Source organism: Anopheles funestus, chromosome 2RL (genome assembly GCF_943734845.2).
Source record: "Anopheles funestus chromosome 2RL, idAnoFuneDA-416_04, whole genome shotgun sequence".
Lineage (NCBI taxonomy): Eukaryota > Metazoa > Arthropoda > Insecta > Diptera > Culicidae > Anopheles > Anopheles funestus.
This window is the reverse complement of record NC_064598.1, coordinates 32857101-32878824: the sequence shown is the minus strand read 5'-3', so window position 1 is coordinate 32878824 and position 21724 is coordinate 32857101. Positions and strand designations below refer to the sequence as shown.

At 39.5% G+C, this 21724-nt stretch overlaps 2 protein-coding genes across 3 annotated transcripts in view; one reads left to right on the top strand and one right to left on the bottom strand.

Moving 5' to 3' along the window:
- Positions 1 to 21724, bottom strand: part of LOC125764320 (extracellular serine/threonine protein CG31145) — a 55954-nt gene that overhangs the window by 29705 nt on the left and 4525 nt on the right. Inside the window, exon 1 of one of the 2 annotated variants that reach the window (XM_049428464.1) lies at positions 8439 to 9387. The exons of the other annotated variant lie outside the window; for it this stretch is intronic. The gene's annotated coding sequence lies outside the window, so the exon portion shown is untranslated. Of the gene's footprint in view, positions 1 to 8438; positions 9388 to 21724 lie in introns of those variants that run through there. 2 annotated transcript variants of the gene reach the window in all.
- Positions 18805 to 21724, top strand: part of LOC125764343 (galactokinase-like) — a 31145-nt gene continuing 28225 nt past the window's right edge. Inside the window, exon 1 of the mRNA XM_049428497.1 lies at positions 18805 to 19354. The gene's annotated coding sequence lies outside the window, so the exon portion shown is untranslated. The remainder of the gene's footprint in view (positions 19355 to 21724) is intronic.

Genomic DNA, 21724 nt, shown 5'->3' with positions numbered 1-21724 from the left:
CGCAATCGATTCACTTTCAAGAATATTCCATAAAAAAAACCAAATGTTCATCCCACTTTCCATCAAGTTATCCTTTTCCCCTTGGGGGAGGTGGAAATTCTGTGGAATTTATCTGATTTGCATGCGGCACGCAGTGTTGTATCCGGCTGTCCATTCCGTGCGAAAGCTACACGATTAGGGGCGAATGAATTGTGCAACGTTCGTGTGTTCGTTATGGTTATTAAGCCGTATCAGTTCGGCAGCAATTCCACTGCCTGTCCACGTGTCTACACACGGAATTGTACTACCCTTGGTCACATGGTACACATGCAGTCGGTGGAGTTTGCTGAATAGGGACGATCGAATGTCCAGCATATCTCCGTCAACTTCGTGTCCCGTGGTTGCTCTCTTTCCAAAAACATGAACATAACACATCAGAACATTCCAAGACTATCGAGATGGATGGTACACTGGAACACGTTCGGGTCTGGTGGTGTCACAATTTTCCGTACAAATGACACATATTCTACAAACTTCCCCAATCCGCCCCATCTCGCAGTCTCTCACTTTCAAATTCTCAGTATTCGGAAATGCTTCCATCGCCTGGTCAAAACATGTTTGTTGACGAGCGATTCGAGTGCAGCGGAACGTAGCACCGACCTGTACGGAAAGCTTGCACATTTTTGGTCCGAAAGTCCCCAAGAGTTACCCAGGTGGTAGTGGAGATGGAAAAGGGGATAAACCTGCCAACTTGCCTGGTTGCGACAGCTTCTGATTTGCACTAATAATAAACATATTTATTTTCGCCACCTCCACAGCATGTGGGCCGGTAATACGTAGAGGGAGGACCACAGGGAACGGATTAACATACACGCAGCTGACCAGGAACCATCGTCCTTGCTGCTCGTCTCGTTTGCCAATGCTTCCTGTGTGTGTGTGTGTGTACATAGCCACTGGCTCGATGGTGATAAGGCAAAAAGTGACCGTACAAGGTATGGAAGGGCACTCTCTGGTTCCACTGTTCCGGGTCTTTCGCGGTTTTCTTCCGTACGCGTAAAGCATAGAGAATAAACCCACACATCCGAACATGGCGTGCATTATGATGGACACTTTATCTAGCGTGCTGCAGATTGCCTCCAGTACACTGGCGTGAACTGTAATCGGGCAGAGGCTTGTGTAATACCACGCTGCTGTTTGGTTCTTTGGGTCTGATTAATTATATCATTGTTGTAGTAACAGCGTGCTGGTAACAGTAACATGCTGCGAAAGCCTGGATGGAATGATGTGGCCTCCATCAGGAACATTGTAAGTAAATCCTCCATGGATTGTCCTGGAGAACAGTGTTTGGAAACTGCAACCACTCTGGAAGACAGTCCGATAAAGGACCGTTTTTCATGTACCGCCCCGGGGAGAATGTTTCCGGTGGAAAATGTGAATTATTTGCACCAGATTCGCGTAGTTGTTTAAAATTGTGCAAAACGCTAGTGCAAACTTATAATGTTAACTTTTAGTTTTGGAGTGGATATGTTGAATTTATGCGATTATATTTCAACTTTCTCCAAAAATGTTATTTACTTAATCGAAATGATTTTCGTTTTTCTAAGATTAAAAAACCTATTTTAAAGTATATCTCATTTAATTTAATTTTACTACGCTTTCGAACTCATAAAAACAGCAGAGTTCAAGATCTGCTACCTTAAATGTAAAACCGACATGATTTCTACAGTATTAAATTATTATTATAAAAATCAGTGTTATAAACATACTTCAGTCAAACATTAAACAAGCAAGAAAAAAAAAGCTCAACTACTCAACACTCAATCGTACCGGTCAGATAGAATCTGACACGCCAGTTAATGACCATTCCGTGTTGCGATTTGATTCGATTACCGATGGCTTCCGGCATAGTAACAAACTCAAACACACGATGCAATAGCTGTACAGAAGGAAGAAACGAATCAAACAAACAAAAAACACCCGCCCTAGAACACTATCGCACAAACAAACGACCGTGATGTAATCATGCCTCAAGCGATCGAAATCTTAATGCCGATTGACCCCATATTGTACCGAATTGTGCAAATTTGAAACGTCAATAAAAGAAGCAATAAGGAAAAAAAGGTTAAAAAGGCGGCAAATTTTCTCACCAATTTCAGGCTCGTTGTTTTCGATTGCGAAAACGGAAAACGTTTCAAACTGGTCTATAGCGAAAAGCCGTAGGAATTCCAGCATTGGGTAAATTCAAGTCATGCCCACGGTTCCGAAACCGGCTTCATTCCTGGGATTAAAGCAATATCAATGTGTACGGCGAAGGAAGGAAAAGGAAGGAACCAACTTCATGCCCCGGTCCGGTTCTAGCGAGGTTCTGCAAGTATTCGCATTGACACCGATCTTCAGGTGCCTCAGGGCAATATCGCATCAGAACCAAAACGTATATTTTTTTATTCACTTGAAAACCTTGGTCATTATACGAACAAGCTGTTTTGGGATTTCCCCCCTCGTAAAGATTCAGACAGCACTACTCTCCAGGCATTTTTTGTTTACCCAAAACCCAAGCGCCCTCGAAGAAGCCATTGACGTCCGACGAAGTGTTGAAGCCTTAATTTATTTTGTATTATGGAATTTATTTTTGGCTAGACATTATTTGTTCACTGCTTCTTTTTTTGTAAAAATGATAGCCATTTGGAGGCTTTTTTCGTGATTTAGAAATAGTTTCAATCAATATCAAATTCTTGCCCATTAACACTAGAACTACCGGGACAGTCACTTTGACTGGAACACTTCATTTTCATCACATTATTTTTTGCGGTTAATCAATCCTAAGGTAGTTTTACATTTTACACGATCTCCAATAAACAATAACATGCTCTCCAACTCTTCGAAGTTTGTTTAAGAATTAACCACAAATGAAAAACGCTTAAAATGCTTGATAGTTCTAGTGTTTAGCTTAACATAAAGCTGTAACTTTATAACAAAGAAATGCAGAATTCATGAAAAATGGCTACAAAATCTAATCGATCCATATAAAAAGATGAGAGTAGCTCGCAGTTGTGATTTTTAGCTTAATGTGTGTCTTGTTTGAAAGTTGTTCTGAACGATGGGGACAGTCTTTTTTATGACATCTTTTTAAAATGCGTACTTTAACCCTTGTTCTTCTGTGTCCGGTGATGTGCTCATATTCAGTAAATGGTCGAATGAAACCGGGTTCCAGCATTCACCCAACCAATCATGCCATCTATTGACTCTAAAAAATCTCAACAACAACAAAAAAAGACAAGCTTAAAATCCAACAGATTCCCCAGAAACAGGTTTCGATGGCTTTTTTAACCGCCAACCAGTACCGAACCATCTCACATCGCGTCTTCAGGTGTTTGGCGACGTTAGTGAGGTTCAAACGGTTCACCTTCCCAATTCCAAGGTCTCTTCTCAAGACGCAACAAACAAAAAAAACACATTCGTAGTATAGCAGCAAACAAACAAACGAACGAAAAAACATGTTCGAAAACATCGCTAATGCACGCAGTATAGAGTGGTGGTTGTCTTCCGTCCATCGCACTCATAATGCCATGCGAACAATCGATCGGTATGGGGATCGATGGTCGTCGGTTTTGCCTGCGAGAATGGCGTCCATCGGTGTAAGGCCGAACGAATCATTACATTTTCATTTCATGCCATCAGCACATATGGTACGAGATGGTTGGTACCATTGCTATCGAACTATCCACGCGATTCACATTATCCCCATTCGTTCATCTGTTGCCATTTTGGGGTTTGCCTTCATGCGTACGTCGAACTGCGTGCGCGCCAAGGAAGAGGGGGTGCGAACGAGTAAAAGTTTTCCACCGGTTTGCTGTTGCTGCTCATTTCCATCATTTGCGGCATTTTGTTTGTGGATGTAAACATTTCGCTTCAAAACTTTTGTATCACGTGCCGATCCGACCAACGGGGCACGCACGTTTTCATGATGCTATTTAAACGTGGTTAATAAATCATATTGAAAAAAAAAACATATATAGGTATACCGTCATTGAAGTTGAGGGAAAGCTGATGGTGAGAAATCGATTGCATTCTGGGCATTATCCATACACACACGTAAGTCAAAATGAAAGACGAAATGAATCTAGTTGTTTTCTAAAGCCAGATTAACACTAGATTGACTGTACTAGTCACTTCGACTGGAACGCTTAATTTACATCACATTATTTTTTGGGGTTAAACAATCCTAAGATAGTTGAAACATGAGTTTTACATGTATATTATATAGTACGATCTCCAATAAATAATATTTTATTTTTTTTATTTTTTTTTATTACTATTTCATTGCTAATGCTAGTTTTCATTTTTAAATTCATATTGATACCGGTTTTTAGTTTTCTAACCTTAACACAATAATTATTAATCTGTATTTATCATTAACATTTTTGAGACGTTGACTATAGATTTTTGAGTTTTACCATAGGGAAAAATTGACAAAAAAACCCAGGATTGTTATAAAATATACACAAATCTACGAAAATGTTTAAAAATAAACTACCAACGAAAAACGCTTAAAACGCTTAGTAGTTCTAGTGTTAACAGAATGATTTCCATCTTTGAATAAAAAATTGCACATTCAGGCAAAAGTATCAAACTTTTGACGATATTATATTATTTAAAAAATCAAAATTAAATTAAATTTCATTTATAATTTAAATAACTGATATTGAAACATGAACTAATAAATCGCGTGGACTAAGACACATAACTATCATTCCCTTCAAAGATATCAAATATTGAATGATACCTAACCTTGAAGGATAAGCTATAAGTATGATGAAATAATGAGATCATTACAGCTGCTCGTAAGTATGGAAACCAAGTTAACGAATTTTCTCTTATTAATAAGACGGAAAACCATTTGTTTTTCTTCTCCCTCTCTTCCTGCGGTAATATTAAAGAAGCCATCCAATGCCAACCTCCGCTTGATGCAAAATCATTTTCAACTCTTACGCGGGGTCAAGAGACGATCGCCAACCACAAAACGCTACTCGTCTTCCAACTCACTAAGAGAGACCCACCAATAATGTGTTTCTACTACTTCTTTTCATAATGTTCCTTCCAACCATAAAAAAAATCTGTAGCCAGGTAGCCGCCATAAACTGCTCCATGACGTAAAAGTAAGAGTGATGCAGAGTGGCATCATCAAAGCCGGGAGACCGAGATTTGGTGGGTGGTGGTAGCAATGGAGAGCAAAGGAATAAAAACAACATCTTGCCCAAAACGTCGTACCATGATCCGATGATCCGTTTTGCCATTGTGTACGCACGCGATATCCTCGGTACGCACCGGGGTTCGTGTGAAGTTATGGTACAGAAAGCAAAACAAAAAAAAACCTCCGTGTTTTGGGACTTACGCTAGAGAAAGGTGCCGCTTAGGAAGTTGGCCCCGGAAAATGAGGCCTTGTATGCGCCACCATCGGTGTACGGAAAATGATCTGTTCATCTGCTTTTTTTCTGTTCACCGTGAAGATTAGCCTCGCGTATGGCCGCCCCCATGGTGGTTGGGGGGGTGGATTGGGGGTGGCCACAGGTAGGTGAAATAATGAACCTCAAATATGATGCCATCGTGTGCCGGGAGAAACTTTTTTTTTTGTTATTGTGGCAAATGTAAGCGAATGTTTTCTTTGGGTGTGCGTTTTCCTTTTTTTTCTTTTCCCTCCCTGTATTATGATAAAATTTGTAGCAAAACGGTGAAAAGTTTGCAGCAAGCGGTAAAGCACACGTTTTGAGCCGATTTTTTTTTTGTTATTTTGCTTTTGCCATAAATAAGTACAGGCTGCGTGCAGGCAGTCGTAAAATCGCATCACATTCGCTTTTGGGATGCAAATCCGGCAAGCAGGCACATTAATGATGGATTTAAAGTTTTGTTTTTTGAAGCATTATTTTCTTTGTAAAGCTTTTTTTTGTTTAAAGGTGAGTATTCTAGATATTCTCAAAGGACGTATAAAAGCTTTTAAGCTTCGAGAATTTTCTTTTTTTTGCTACTTCATTAATTCAAAAGCTGTAACATCGTGAAAATTTCGTATTAAATAAAGTTCAAACGACTGTTGATATTTATCCACTAACATTTCAACAAGAAACAACAAAAAAAACTAAGAGTGGGGACTACAAAAATGAACAAAATTGTTTAAATATTTGATAAAAAGGTTAACGTTGAACTCAGCAATCACTTTAACTTACTTCGCCCACTGTAACTGGCTTCAACAAAGTGGTTCTCATGAATATTGATCGAACATAACCCCAAAAAAAACTAGGACGCGTAGCCATTCAAACAATCGACTCTCAAGAATCAGAGAAAAGTCGTGGATCAGCATTTGGCGGTGGGAAAACTGGAAAAATCGCATCAATGTTGAGCTAACTGCAGCACGATCTGACGCTACGGGAGATGCACCCCCCGCAATGCAACGAGCCATGCAAAAACGAATGAGAGAACCCCCTCTTTTTCTTCTCTTTCACACACATACGCAGTGCACATCCCTCAGTTTGTAAGATTGGTCCGTTTTGTTTTCCTTCCCACTAACACTGCACACAGACTAAAAGTTATTCGCCTCCCGCCATCTTTGGCAGACCACACGGACACTGACCGCGATCATGGCTGAATGCACATGAATGCACTTTTCACGCTACTCTACGGTGCGAACGCCGAATAGAATAGGCTGCAGGTCATACTTTTCGGGGACTGTGGGTCAGTGGGTTTCGAGTGTTTACGACGGTACACATGACCGACGATGCACGTTGCTGCAGTTACGGCTTAGCCGCAGGGGGGGTTTTGAAGGCAAGGTAAAAGAAGGGAAAAGATTGTGTGTGTGTACCCACGCCAAGTTGACAGGTTCGTTAGGAAGAGAGTTTCGGTAGGATCGGTACGAAAAACTCCGTCCGACGCGTCGACTGACCTACTTTCGAAGCATTTTTCCTTTCGGCACGCCATTATCCGTGCGCCAAGCAATGAGATGAAAGTGAGCGGATCGGTTTTCCTCCTTCTGCGGGATACAATTGTGTATTCCTCTAGGGGGGACAATAATAGTACGACCTGCTAACCACATCCAGTGTCTCTTAATCACCAAAAGAAAGCCACACACACATCTCAAACGCAACTTTTGAACTGGATGCCAAAAAGTTAAACAGAAAGATTGTAACGCAATACAATGGGGATGGTGATACAAAAATACACTAAATTAATGTGTGTAATTGAGCACGCTGCACGTACAATTGTGTTGCATGTGTCGCATTTATAGTTTTCCCCTTGTTTAGAGATTCGCTTTCCTATCGCCTATCGGTACGATTGTGTGTGCGAGACTGAGCGCGATCGTGAAAGATTTCACTTCTCACACCTCGCTCACTGCTCACCGTGTGTTTGCTTTCACCCTGCAGACTCCTCCCGTCGTGTTAGGACGACACAATGCAACCGAGCCGAGCCGTGGTCTGATCCACCGGAATGCAATCGCATGCCAGTGCACCGATACGGAACGGAACGGAATGAAGGTATATACCAGCAGAAAATCAACAAAAAGTGAAATCCTCTGCCGATGTAGCATCATCTTCTCACCCGGGAACGAGAATACTCATCTCATCTTCGTAATGTGGCTTTATTCGGTAATGCTAGGAGATCGAATCGAACAAACAGGTTTTTCTCATACTGTTTCTAAATGAGGAAGAACAAGTTCTTAATAACTAAATAGAATATTGCTCCTTTTTCTGTAAAAACTCAGAAATTTGGTTTTTTTAAATTTAAACAAATTTCAGATTGATTTATTTGGAATATCTGATTTAATTAGGTAATTGTAAATGTTAATCAATTTTACAGTACATCGAACATTGCAAAAGGGAAGTCAATAATATTAAACATGTTTGTGTTTGCTGCTTATTCATAATTATTTTATGCAACTAAACGTAGCTAGGTCAAAAGTATTAAAAAAATATACTTTTTATATAAATAATATGCTGCTATTCTCACATGTTTGAAAAAAAAATTACGGCACAGAGCTGATGCTGCGTGAGTAGCAATAGTGAGAGAATGGGAGAGTATGAGCATACATTTATACTCTCTCATTGTACGGCAGGGAATGGCAACCTATGTTTCAAATTGGACTATCAGAAGAAATGTTAAATATGGTCTTTTTCTTCAATAAAGTATAGGAATCCATTCAATCTTACCATAAATATGAAGTAGACATTAAATAAATGGCTCAAGTAAAGGCATTGATATATTTCGAATGAGGAAAACTAACTTTTAGGTCGCTGTAAATGATTTTGGATATTTTATTATAATCAAAATTCATAATCTAAACATTTTTAGTAAAGTTGAGTTTAAAAGCAAGCAATTTATATCGTTCAACTAATTGTTCAATACTGAAGAATTGTTCGCCCCTGATATATGGTACCGTTGTTTCGAATTGACACAAAATCAATATACCCTCTCACCTGCTTTTCTTCCAACCATTTCGCCTGTTTTCATGAGCTATTGCGAGAAAATTCAAATGGATGTAGTTTTCCTAATTGTGTATATTGTTGCAATCCACAATTTGACTTCGTTGCACCATTCGTATGTGACCCCAAAAAACACCGCCTGACCTTCTCAATATCCCACATAGAACATCTCACTTCTCACGCAGAGTTTTCGTTCGATATTTTCACGTCTGCACCAAACGTCAAAACAATGCGCACCTCGCTACCGCACCACCGTGCACCACACTTCACGCACACAGCGCAAACACTGCATCAACCGATACTATGCGCGATGTTGATAGGGGATTTCTTAAACAAATCACTTTCTGACACTGACCGACACTGGATCGGGGTTGGAATAAAACGGAAATAACACTGAAAAACTACGTCGCGCACATTCGATTCGATGACGTACAGCACCTGCAACCTCGGTTGTTTGCGCCACTGAAACAGTCGTCCGGCATTCGATCACATTCGGAATCAAATTGAACGGGAATGGTAAAAGATTTGGCACAGCGTAGAGGCTAAGCTGTAGAAACGGTACGGACGTCTTTCTTACCCGTACAGGCAGACGTTTCTCACATAAAGATGCACCCTTAAGATGATAACGCAAGAACAAACTCGCGGGCTGATAGCGCGTGAAGTGCGTGTGAGTGCGCTGAAGATGAGACCACAAACCATTTTGGGTGAATTTGCGCACGCCAACCAACGTTCGAGCTCTCACATTTGGTCCAGTGTTGTAAATCCTGGAGTACGGCAGGATAACAGTTCGCGTTTTATTAGTTTTTATTGGACAAAGCTAAAACCACACACACGGACCACTTGGTCGCGGAACACAACAGCACGGTCAACAAAACACAGCGGTTGGTTTCACTGTGAACAAACAGCAGTTGATGGTGCACGGGAGAGTGAGAGAATGAGTTGTGAGTAAAACGTTTCATCTGTGTAAAAATGAAACCGAAGTTTGGTACACTGTTGAGGTACGCGCTTAAAGAGCAAATGGTACAAAACTTTTTTAATATAGAATTAACAAAAATTTTACAATGCAGTTTAAGTACAATATAATAATTCATGTGTAAAAGAAATTTGAAAAATTGATTTTTCTCATTAAAATTTCATAAATTATGGTTCAGTAGGAGTTAGTTAAGAATAAAAACCACAGCAAAACAATGTAATAAAATGACTAAAAATTGTACTTCGAAAATGAAAAGGTTTTGCATCGATATCGATAAAATAACAACACATTACTCCAAGTAGCTTTTGTAGAAGCAATGAATTAAAAATTCTACTTATTTAACATTTACCTTATCCAATAGTTGAATCACATTTTTAATTTCATTATTTTCATCATCAACTTTAAAAATATTGTGAACAAACCAGGATCACTTTAACACAAACTTAACGCAACACAAAACCGATTTTTAGTAACCAAACACAAATCAGTTTCATTTTCACACAAGCGAAATAATCTCAAGAGAGACTCAAAAAGAGAAATCGAAACTCGATGGGAGAGACCAATTCTCAGTACAATTGAATATAATTTTCTCTTTATGATTTTTTAATTCGCACATTGAGAGCATAACGTACCTGCAAGAGGTTAAAATTATGTTGAGCGTAATGTAATTTCTATTGAACGTTGAACAATCTATTTTGTTTTTAGTTTCAGGCAAAAGTATTCGTACATGTTTGTACAAAAAAACTTTTATAATAAACTAAATTTATAATAAACTTAAACACTAAGTCAGAACCTATAGTGAACCCACATGATGAGCATAACGTAAAATCCTCTAAGCCATTTTGAATAATTTTCAAATATGGAATAAATTTAATATGTCCAAACTTTAGCTTCTATTTCAATAAAAGTAATTGTCAAATTTGCAATCAACCTAACAAAAAGTCTTATACTATATGGTAAGTGCAAAACAATGAGCATAACTCATATCTTGCAATGTCTAGGCCAGCCCCACCATGTTGGGTTTACTTCAGCTACTAAGCTTCCCGCGCCAAACACCGGACCTTAGTTAAATGTCAACAGCAAATGTAAAAAAAAACAGAACGTGGTGTGAGTAAACCTGCCCGACAATCATCTGTTAACGGGTGCAACATAACGGCGCGAAACGACCACGAGGGAGTACTTGCGCAGTAAAAACCCGGAGTTGCAGCACAGCAAAACAAGGGGCTGGGAAACTGTGGCGCATTATCTTACCGTGGAAATAGACGTAGAGCGACATTTCTCGCGCGACATTTCTCGTCAATATTCGATGAAATGCGATGAAAAGTCCATATATAAAAAACAGCATCGAAACGTCATTTCCATAGAAACACATAGAAATATTCCAACGAAGTAGGCACAGAAATGTCTCGCCGAGCGATTTGCTTTGTTTGCAGAATTGAGCTACTTTTGAGAAATGTCGCGCGAGAAATGTCTCTCTACGTCTATTTCCACGGTTATGATGATAAACTCGATTTTTTTCTCCCCCTTCTCCCATTGCCCTTGGTCAGGGTGTGTACGTGTCAGCTAGTTCCGACACAAGGGAGCATATAGCTTAGAGAACGAGTTCTGTATACCCTTTGGCTAACGCGGAGGAGGTACAACCCCTTCTTCCTCCCTTGCGTTCTGGATGCGTGGGAAGTGGCGTCTTGTATGCAGTTCTTTGCTTTCTCAGAAAGCTAAGTAATACACTCGTTCCAATCACGTCGGATCGTGACTATGTTTTTTTTTCTTTCTCCCTTCTACTGCTGCTGCTGCTTTTATTTTCAAACCTTTTCTTCCGGATTCTTCCCAGAATGGAAGCGGCATCAAGATGGACGCTTTGCACTTTCTTCTGCTAATGTGCATCACGTTGATCCGTGGGCGGTATATATGCAAAAGAAACAGTGTATTTGCAGCAGCAAGAAAATAATGCACCTGTCACACTTGGCTTTTTTTCTTCTCTCTTTTGCGCAGACAGTCGACACCCTTTCAGTGAGAAGCAAATACTAGCTGCATAAAATGGAAAAATAGTATCCAACCGGTGAAGGTACTTCGACTGAAACGTTTCTTTTTACTGTCATTTGCAAAGAAGCACATTTCTAGTGGTGTGTTTATTCTAAAACCTCCTCCGGACTTGCACTATCTGGTTTCTCCACTATCTTGGACATGGGTACTACCCGATGCAGTTGATTATTGTAGATTGCCAAGAGAAAGACAAGACGCACCTTTTAAACGAACGAATAATGTTCTGACCAGCATCGCTACTGTCATCTTAGACCAGTGCATCATCGTGTCAAGGAGTTTCTATCGTTTTCTTTTTCCCTTGTCCCAAGCGTACAATAGCTTTCAGTCCAATCGCGTTAGAAAGACGACAATGATGAGTTAACTCAACGTACTCAATTGGTGCTGGGGAGCGTCCAGCTAGTCCCCTTCTGCTGCTGCACTGCCATCATCCATTCCAGTTACGGCTGAAGTGCGTGACGTAGCCGCACTGTGCGAAATGCTGGACCGACATGATGCATTCCTCATTGAAGCAATAACAATTTCCTGTGCAAATTTAAATTAAATCGTCCCAACAGCAGCATCAGCAGCAGCAGCAACTAAAGTCCCGGGACTCCTGTACAGTGTCTGTCTGTCGTCCGTTTCTGTTCCGACTCCGGTTCCACTTTGCCATCTTACCTCGAAAACTTTGCACTGGACACTGTGCGAATGGGAAAGGTAACTGTGGTTTGGTTTGCTTTGAACTTGCCGCGCTAGTAGCCAACATGCGTTTATAAAACCGTTTTCAAGTGTTTCAAATGGAAGACTCTATTTAGTTCGTACGGAAGCCGTAGACTATGGTATATCGCGGGTATGGCAATCGTAACTTGGAGACTTGGAGGAGTTTTTTTTTTGTTTCTCTCAAGAGCTCCAGTTAAACTAATGAAGATGAAGATGGCGAGAGCTTCTTGCATGGTGGAGTGTGCTTATGAGAATTTATTCGATTTTTATGGCTAGTTTAATTTACTTACGCTTCCCAAGGGGGACGACACTTTTGTTAAGGTAAAATTTTCTGTAACAAATTTGGCTCATTTAAAAAAACTACAAATAATGAATTGTAAAAAATACATGTCACACATTTTTTTTTAAATTTAATAATAATATACCATTTCATTTTTGCACCAAAACCAGTATCAAATTTCACTTTTTTATTCAGTTGCATCACAAAAAACAATGTGATCGCCCATAAAATTGATGCATTTTTTGTTCAGCTATTTTCTCCCAATCCATATGCATAAACGCAGTACGCATAAATTATTATTACGTTTATATCCATCTACCATGCGCGGTGTATAATTGCATCGGATGATGAAAATGTATTCACAATGCAAAAATCGAAACGTTAAGACTCGATCAATTTGCAAAAGATTTATTACAATCAGAAAGTGATCCGAAGCGTAAACCTTTTTTCCTTTCTCCCCCGTTTCTTTTCATTCAGTGGCCCCTACATTCACCAGCATACATACGGTAGTTATGTTATGAATCTCACTCAGTGAAAGCATGGAATGACCCAAATCGTAACGCACGCCATAGAACCACCATAGGAAATGTGTCAGTTTTTCCTCATTTTCATGCATCACGATCTGCAACGATCGCACTATGAGCAGGCATGGGATGCGTTTAAACGTTGCCAGTGAACGTTCCGTCCCTGGTCGGCCAGCTGTGTGTGTGTGTGTGGTTTTGTTTTTTGTAACAAATTATGGTAAAATATTAAAGTTTTTATTCGTCACGTCACCGATCAGTGCATGGCACGTGCTCCTGATCTCTATCTCGACACTAATGTGCTGTTGAGGAATGTTCCGAATGTAGGCAAAAGCGTTAAGGAAAATGTTGTTATACACCCACCAGTTGAAGTAAGAAGGTAGCTTAAGGTAAACAATGTAAACATTACTTTGCTACTAATTAAATTAACATTAGCGCGTGCACGCTCTTGGTTGCACGAACCAACCTTTTGTATATTCATGATTTTATGCATTCACAGATTAATTGATTGAATAGAAGATTTCATTAAATATAATAGAAAAAAATAATGTAAATTATCTACAGAATTTCAGGTCTTCTACATTTAGGAAACAAATATTTTTTTAGCTTTATTGGCTAAAACATTTGAATAAACTCCTCAGATACTATTTCCTTTTTATCCTTGCCTTTATTTATATTAATTTATGTGAAGATGAATGAAATTGAATCAGGAACTGAGCTATTGGAAAATGTATTCATCTCATATTTTGCAATTGGATTGTAAAAGCGGTTAATGTTTAAAACAAGAATAAACCTTTTGAACCGAATATGTCCGGGATAAGGCAAAGTATAAGGGTGAAATACCTTGGAAAAATTTCGCTTTTCAGCCTTTCAATAGAGGTATAATATGGCTAAATTCCGTAATAATTAAATATAAATTAAAAAAAGAATAAATCGTCTAAGAAATCATATGAAAATAGTGTTATTAAAATTGAATTATAACATAAGCAAAATCATCTAAAATCTTTAAAATAAATAAATAAATAAAAATATTTTGCTTAATAAATTCCCGTAACGGTCTTGAAGAGATGTTCTACATGAATTTACTTATTTGCTTTTAACAACTTGAAACATTAGCATTTATTCGGTAGAACACAACAATTTGAGATCATTCCGTTACAGCAGCAGAAGCCCGGCCACCATATCTACACAGCATCCAACAAAAGAGTTACAAACACCCATGACTTCGGGGGTTACTTTAACACCCCAAACCAACCGGCTAAACCGACACACTCACTAACAAAAGCGCACGACCCGCGGCCGCGTTTGCTTATTATTTTTCGCGTCTCTAGCCGTGTGTCTGTGCACGGTGGTGCGCGCGGTGTCTTCGAAATTATTCATCTTGCGAAACAATTCACCTTCGCTGCCACCGCTGCGGTGTCGTGCGAGACCGTGCCCCCGACGAAACCACCGGGGACCGGGCGATCTTCCTTTTGCACGAAACTGCAACCCTTTTTTCATTCCTTCCCGTTTCTTTCAACAGCATCCCTTTCTGTCTCTCTGCGTGCGTACAGTACCAGTGTAGACCGAACAGAACCGAACATAAAATTGTGGGAACATTGCATAATGTTCGTTTCATGTCCTCCCCTTCCCAATACCGTGCAAACATTTGGCTGGTCGCTTCGGCTAGCTGTTGAGTTTTTCGGGGTTGAAAGCGAACGTGGTGGGATGCCAAGGGGGTTGGTTCACTCTTCGTGAGAAGCCGCACCGGAGGTTCGGTTGGTGGAACGTGAATCTTCCAAAATGTTACCACCACACGGCGCGGGGGGGAAAAAAAGCACAAACCACACAAACGAACGGACCATTTCGCGATAGTGACCGAAAGCGCAAAGTTCATCGGGCACGCGGTGGTTTAGGGATGGGCGTCCGTTTGAAGAAAATGATTGTAGGGTGGAAACTAAAGGTAACAAAACATTGGTGTCTGGATGGAAACTTGGTGGTGGTATATTAATTATGTTAGAAACCCGGCAACAGACAAACGTGTACGATATGGATCACACAGGTATCTTATTTCTCATCGTTTGAGCTCCACCACCACCACCGGATCGTTTGTAAGCTTGTTATGTCAGTTCAAAGCCTTTCTTAGTGGTGAAATGAAATTACTAAGATCTTTTGTATGATTTTTCCATCAAAGAAATCATTTTTGTAGAATTATTATTTCCAAAATTTGTATACATTCGTATGACAATTGGTGATTACAAGAGTTTTCCAACATCTTGGAAACTCAAGGTGATGAGGTGCAACAATTCCATATTCTAGTAACAAAGTTAAATGTGGAATCTATCCAGCTATATCGAACTATTTATTCTACTCAATGGAAGGCGCTTGTGTGGTACGATGGTGGAATTCGGCTTCCGGGGCCTTCCCCTACTGGGCCTACGCTCCAAAGCCTCAAAGTTTTCGTGTCCAGCAACTTAGGCTACATGTTCCATGGAACTATTGTAATGTAGCAAAAATGTCTGACAGTGGATTACAATGCGTCCTGCTATAATAGCCTCATGTTGGCTCATGATTTTTTCTTTATTATCAGTGGCCAAGGCTTCTAGATATATTTTTGTTTTATAAATGAGTGTTCTTATATGATAAACCAATACTTCCCATAAATATTTATTTTGAGCATCAAGCATGATTAAACTTCCGATTCAATTATTGAAATGTTTCCGTCACCTCAGGGACCTACTGCTTACCAAAATCAATTGCATTTCATTAATTAGTGCCGTGTGATAATGTGTTTTTAGTCGGAATTATATTACAAACTTATGTGAGGTTATGGCTATAAGACGCAATAAATTCTCTTTTATTTTCACGGTTAGTTTTGCACGATTTTAAAAAATGTAGTCAATGATATTTATTCATTTATAACACATACATATCTAGTGCGCTTCGGTGGTGTATGTGTTAAACGCCGCCGGTTCCACACGACAGGACTGGGGATCAAATCCCATCCGGTCCGACACCCCGTAGCAAAAATAACTCTAGTAAACCAGAAATGGAAACCGCGATCTCTGGTGGTGGCAGGAACGGGTAGCTCCATGCTCAAGGTCCCCGGATAAGGACAGATGCTCCGGCTAAATAATATCTAAATAACCTCTATTAAGATCTAAATAATATAAAAATATTTTTAAATATTCAATTGTCTTCGCACCACATGAAAAAGCAAACAAATTGAGGCTATCATTTTAAGACGCAGAGTAGCTTCCCAACTATCTCAACAGAATTCAGTTAAATTTGAAAAATAATTTGGCGACAGTTGCAAGTTTGCTACCTTTTAACCTCTGGAAACATTTGGACACGAATTTGATGTAATTGAGTACATTTCTATTAGCTAATCAATTCTAATACAAAGCAGAAAAAAATGTTGCAAAAATGGGGGTTTCTAGTGATGAAAGATACAAATTTCAATTAAATTCACGGCTCCATCCAGTCCCTGTAATGAGTTGATGACTCCAACCAAATTTGCACACGCTTCAATAATTGTCTTTCAATGTGTTTTTCTCGATCTTTACCGGCGTTCCAGCAAAGCTGTTGCACAGTGTGATTGATTTTCACCGAAATAATAAATGTACCGAATGTCAGTGTTACACTTTTTATCAACATTCCACAAAGTGTACCGCCGCCCGTGGTGAAATAGTTTTTCCCTCCCTATAGGAATGCATTTCGATCGATCAATCAGCACACGATGACCTCTCCGCCTTGCAGAGAAGCTCGGCCAAACGATACAGCTTTCGTTGCTAGTCAACCAACAGCTGGCAACGAGACGAGGAGATTGCTATCTCCAATTTCTGCTTCCAATTGAACGGTGCCATCGATAAAACCGTCCCGTCGATTGTGCGCTACAGGGTTCAGGAAATGCAACAGTGACAGGTTGCAGCACTGCACTCGAATGCACTCGTTTTGCAGTGCTGTAATGGTAAGCCTCAAGTGTGGTTTTACGACACATGTAAAGTGCCGCTGCAGGTTCGTCGCCCTGCTTCACCGTTTCGCGCACAGTGCATATGCCAACATATGCATCATTTTCAGACTTTTTCCCTGTTCCGCCGGTACCCTGCCTTCCCTGCCGTTGTTTGGAACCGTTTTGTTCGCCCTTCCCGTCAATTTGAGTCCAATTTCGAAACTGTTTTGTGTATGAGTGTCGAGATTCAAGCAATCAAAACTAATTCCTATTTGTCTCTCCATGGGTACGCTTATCACAGTGTGCCCAGAGTGTTTGGAGGGTTCGCTCGTTGCACGTATGTTCTGCATGGTGGGTGGATGGGTTTGGCCGTAAAGGAAGAGATTTGTGCTCGGTACATTCGCTTTTGTCGTTCCTTTGTAACATTATTCCCACGTCGAGTTTGATAATTAGTTGGGAGTAGTTTTCTGGCTTTGTTTCCTACACAGATTGATATGTTTTTAGCATATTAAAAGTATCAATTAGTAATGCTCAAAAATTGATAGAATTTTCTCCCATAGAAAGCATAACCGAATTGCAGTTGCTGGTTCAAATGTTGGAATAAAATCTTGGAATAATTTTCCATTTTCCAACTGTTTCCCTACATGCAACATTAAAATATCATCTTGTCATCTGCAAATCATTACGTGCGCCAGTACCGGTTACTGGAGGTTACTAGAGAAGTGAACCTTTCCGTTCGCAAAATAAACATCCACAAACGCACACAGGTGATGAGTCTGTTGCAGCCGGTCGATGATAGATCCTTTCCAGCGCTAGATGAAATTAGGATGCACTACCCAGCACGGCATACGTTCAGTTTTACTTGCACCTGTGGGATACCCGAATTCAAACTAACAATGACTGGAGAAAGTTACATAATGTGATGGAATTAGTAGTTTCGCATGCCAAACTATTCAACGGAAAACGTGAACAGCATCGAATGCACAACGCATGTGTATGGTTTTGTATTCTGTGGGTGTTCATTTTATGCTCAATGTACAAAAAAAAGTCTATAATAATAGATTAAATTGAATGTGTAGTAATGAGTCAAGCAAAAGTAATGGATATTGTGGAGTAATCCTCATGAAAAACAGATATTTGTCCATTTCACCCTCTTAATCCTTTTTTTCTTTTTTATTTTTTTTTTGCTATTGAAACAAGAATAAATATGTTAAAAAAACATATAATTATCACGAATTATAAACAAAATAATTATTATACAAAATATAAGTCAAATCAACGGAAATTACTATGTGCTCAGCCATATTGTAAATTGAAATTCAAAAGTTAGTCATAGCGTCACCTAGCGGGAAATGAATGCAAATTAGTTTACTGATTAGCAGAATCTGTGCAGCTGTGGATTTGCAAACCGATTAAATCCTTCGCCTAAATAAACTGAGTTATGTTTGATTTTAATGCTTCTCGATCTAGATAGAACGCGTGCATAACCGTAAACTACTGATCAGATTTATTTACCTATTTTACTGATTCTTATCACTAAACGCTGTGTTTCAGTATACTCCTCAGCTAATCTAACAAATCTAGCAATTAGTTTGCGTTTTAAAAACTGATTCACTAGCAGCGGGGAAAGGGAGATAGATTTGATGAATGCTTCTTACCGCACCATCCACACCGATCCACAGCAATCGATGGTGGAGTCGAACCGGCAGAATAGGGAGCTGATAACTTCTGCCCTCGCAGTGGCACCAGCACCGTACGAATAAACATGCACCGAGCGATCCGAGCGTGTGGACCTGAGAAGAAGGTCTGATAAGAGGATCGAGTGCCGCGTATTGATGATGGCCCTGGTGCCCATCGATGGGGAATCTTCTCCCGAGGCCGATCGTTTGTTTTACATTCGTTTTTTTCCTCTTCTTCTTGTATTACTAGCAGCCAGTTTTGTTCGTGAGTCTGGCTTTGCTTTTGTTGTGTTCGTTCCTGTTCCTTCTGTTCTACTTGTCCTGTGTGTGAGCCTTGGAATGGATCCTATTCCTGATACCCTTGAAGCGGTGTGACATCAGTACGCAACACTTGTCCGGTAATAATCAGTTCGCTTGCGTCCGTGCAACGTTCCGGAAGGTGCTGTACAGCAGTGTATATAGGTACAGAAACGAAGATACTTTACATTTTGTTAATAGCGTAAATTGTTAACAAATTTGGTAAAAGTAAAAGGTTTGATTCGCGTCGATAAAAAAGAGTGATTTGTTTACTTTTATCGAGCCAAAGTGTAAAGAAATTGAGTGGTAATCTTTGACGTAATAATTGCCAGTTAAGTTAAAGAACTGTCAGTGAGTTTTAAGGTTTTTTTTCGAGTGTTAATAATAATAAACTAAAGCAACAAAAAGTGCCATTCAGTACAGTGAAAAGTGCTTGAATCCAAACCCACTTCAAAGCGTTACATTTGCTTTGCTCATTTGCCGTTTCGAGGTAAGAGTTTCTTTTCTCAGTGTAATATGTTAGAAACAATAAGCATTTTTGAGCTTGTTCATTAATGACAATTAAAAAATTAAAATGGAAATAAGACAACACAACTTCTTTTAACTTTATATTATAAAAGATAAGTAGTCAATGTTTTGATTGAGCCATACAGCAATAAAACAATATCACAGAATCAATTAAATAAGAAAAGAGTTAGGAAAAGAGGAAACAGAAAATGAATCTGAATAAACACATGAACATAAAACAGAAACAAAAAACCCATCAAACTGTGACAGAATAACGTGACGGAGCTTTCTTTCAACGTGGCTCTGTCGGAAGCCGAAGATGTTCTTTTCGACTTTCTCCACCTTCCAGTTAATAACCCCTGCTAAGCCCCATGTTAACGTGAGCGGAACACACTTGAAGATTATAACGTACTTCAGTGTATGATTTTTTGTTAGAATGTAACGGAGCGAAGAAGATGGTTCCCCTTCACCGAGGGAACCCTGCTTTGACCGAGTTTTATTTTCATTCGGGTACGGTAACGGATCGGTTTTTGGAAATGGAAATGCAATTACCATCTGATTGTTTTACTCTACGATTTACCACACCCCAGGAAGCGCTGTTGGGTCAGCATTCTAACTAGTCTTTATTTTACGATTTGATTGAGGCTATTGCAATTGTAAAACAAAAATCTTGCAACGCACATGAACCGTACACACTTCTAAGTAAAGTTTTTCGCTTCTGAGAGAAAGAGAAGTATTTATTTTTTAATGAAAGTTACACTGTGTTCAGCACATCCGTACAAAACTTTTATCTTTCCGTTGAAGAAGCAACCATCATCATGCTATGTAACTTCCGTGACAATATTTTCCCAAGCGTACCGTTTTGTACTATCTATGACCGAAACGCTTCCAAAACATCGAAGCGAAGCTGGAGAATTAAAAATTAAGGCAAAGAGAAAAGCATCGAAACAGTCCCCGATTGTTGGTGGGGTGTAGACAAACAGAACACAAAGCAGATGCAAATGAATTATTTACCGACTGGCTAAAATTGAAATCACTCAGCGCAAAACCCTTTCCAGCGTGCAGTTCCGCTTTACAGTGGACAGGGGAAAAACTTAACAAAAAAAAAAAACGCCAAAAGCTTCATGTCTTACCGCACTCGGTCCTCGTAGTGCTGCATGCAGTTGCACTGGAAAATGTGCATCATGGACAGTGTGGCTGCACCCAACGCTTGTTACAAAATGGGGGTGAAAAATGGAGGAAAAGAAGAAGGATTTTGTAGCATTTAATTATTCTTCGTCAAGAGCTTTTTTTGATTTCCTTTTTTTTTGTTTTTTTTGTTGGACTTGATGGTTGTTCATTCGGTTCCCTTTTTCTTATTCTGTTTTTTGGCTTATGAAAGTTCGGTTCCTACGACTGGTTCGGTCGCAAATGTACGGCTAGGTATCCTTATTTATTACCATGAATATTCACAGCCACTCTTGTATTTATTCTTGCTTTGAAAGCAGCGATGAAATTAAAACAAAAAGAAGTAAAATGAAAAGATTAAATGTGCGCGTATGACAATTTTGCCAACTTTGTCGTTGTCTTTTTTTCGTCTTCTACTCCTTTGAACATACGTAAAACATTTTTTAATACGGTTCCCTGTTACTGACTACTACCGACCGGAAGATAAGTTTTGTGAAGCACTGACATAAAAACACACCAGACAAGGCAAATGAACGGACGAGTGTCTTTCCAGACATCATTAGAGGAGAGGTTTTTAAGCCACAGCGGGTTCTTTTCATTTCGGCGGTGACTCGATGAACAGACCGACACAACTGGATGAAATTAAATCATAATTACAACAAGACACTAATTAAGTGCGCCCACCTGTACAAGCGGGCCTGTTACACCTTGTTCATGAGGCAAATTGAGTTGGGGAGAAGAGCATGGAATTGTTGCTTACGTTGATGCGATGACGGGTAGATGGACAAAAGACATCGCGGACATGCGTGGTACGATGGAATGGATTAATAGTTTTAAAATGATTTATTTTTTGGTTTTAGTGTCTTGTCAAACATAAGTACATTCAGGTAAAAGATTTAATTAATTGCATACCATCAGCACGAATTTCTCATATATGGATAATCAACATTACGATTTGTTGGTGGTTGCATTTATATAAAAAGTTTATTTAAATACACAAAAACAAAACACCTGAAGCCCTTTGTGTTACATTATGCAATCAAAGAGAATTGTGCTTAGTTTTTTTATCTTAATCGTTCTCTTTCAATTGTAACAATGGTTCACATTAGTCCGGCGCTCAGCACACAGCTAGTTGCGAGTGATTTGTAGTAATTATACCTCAACTGCTTCGTGTCTACCTTTTAAT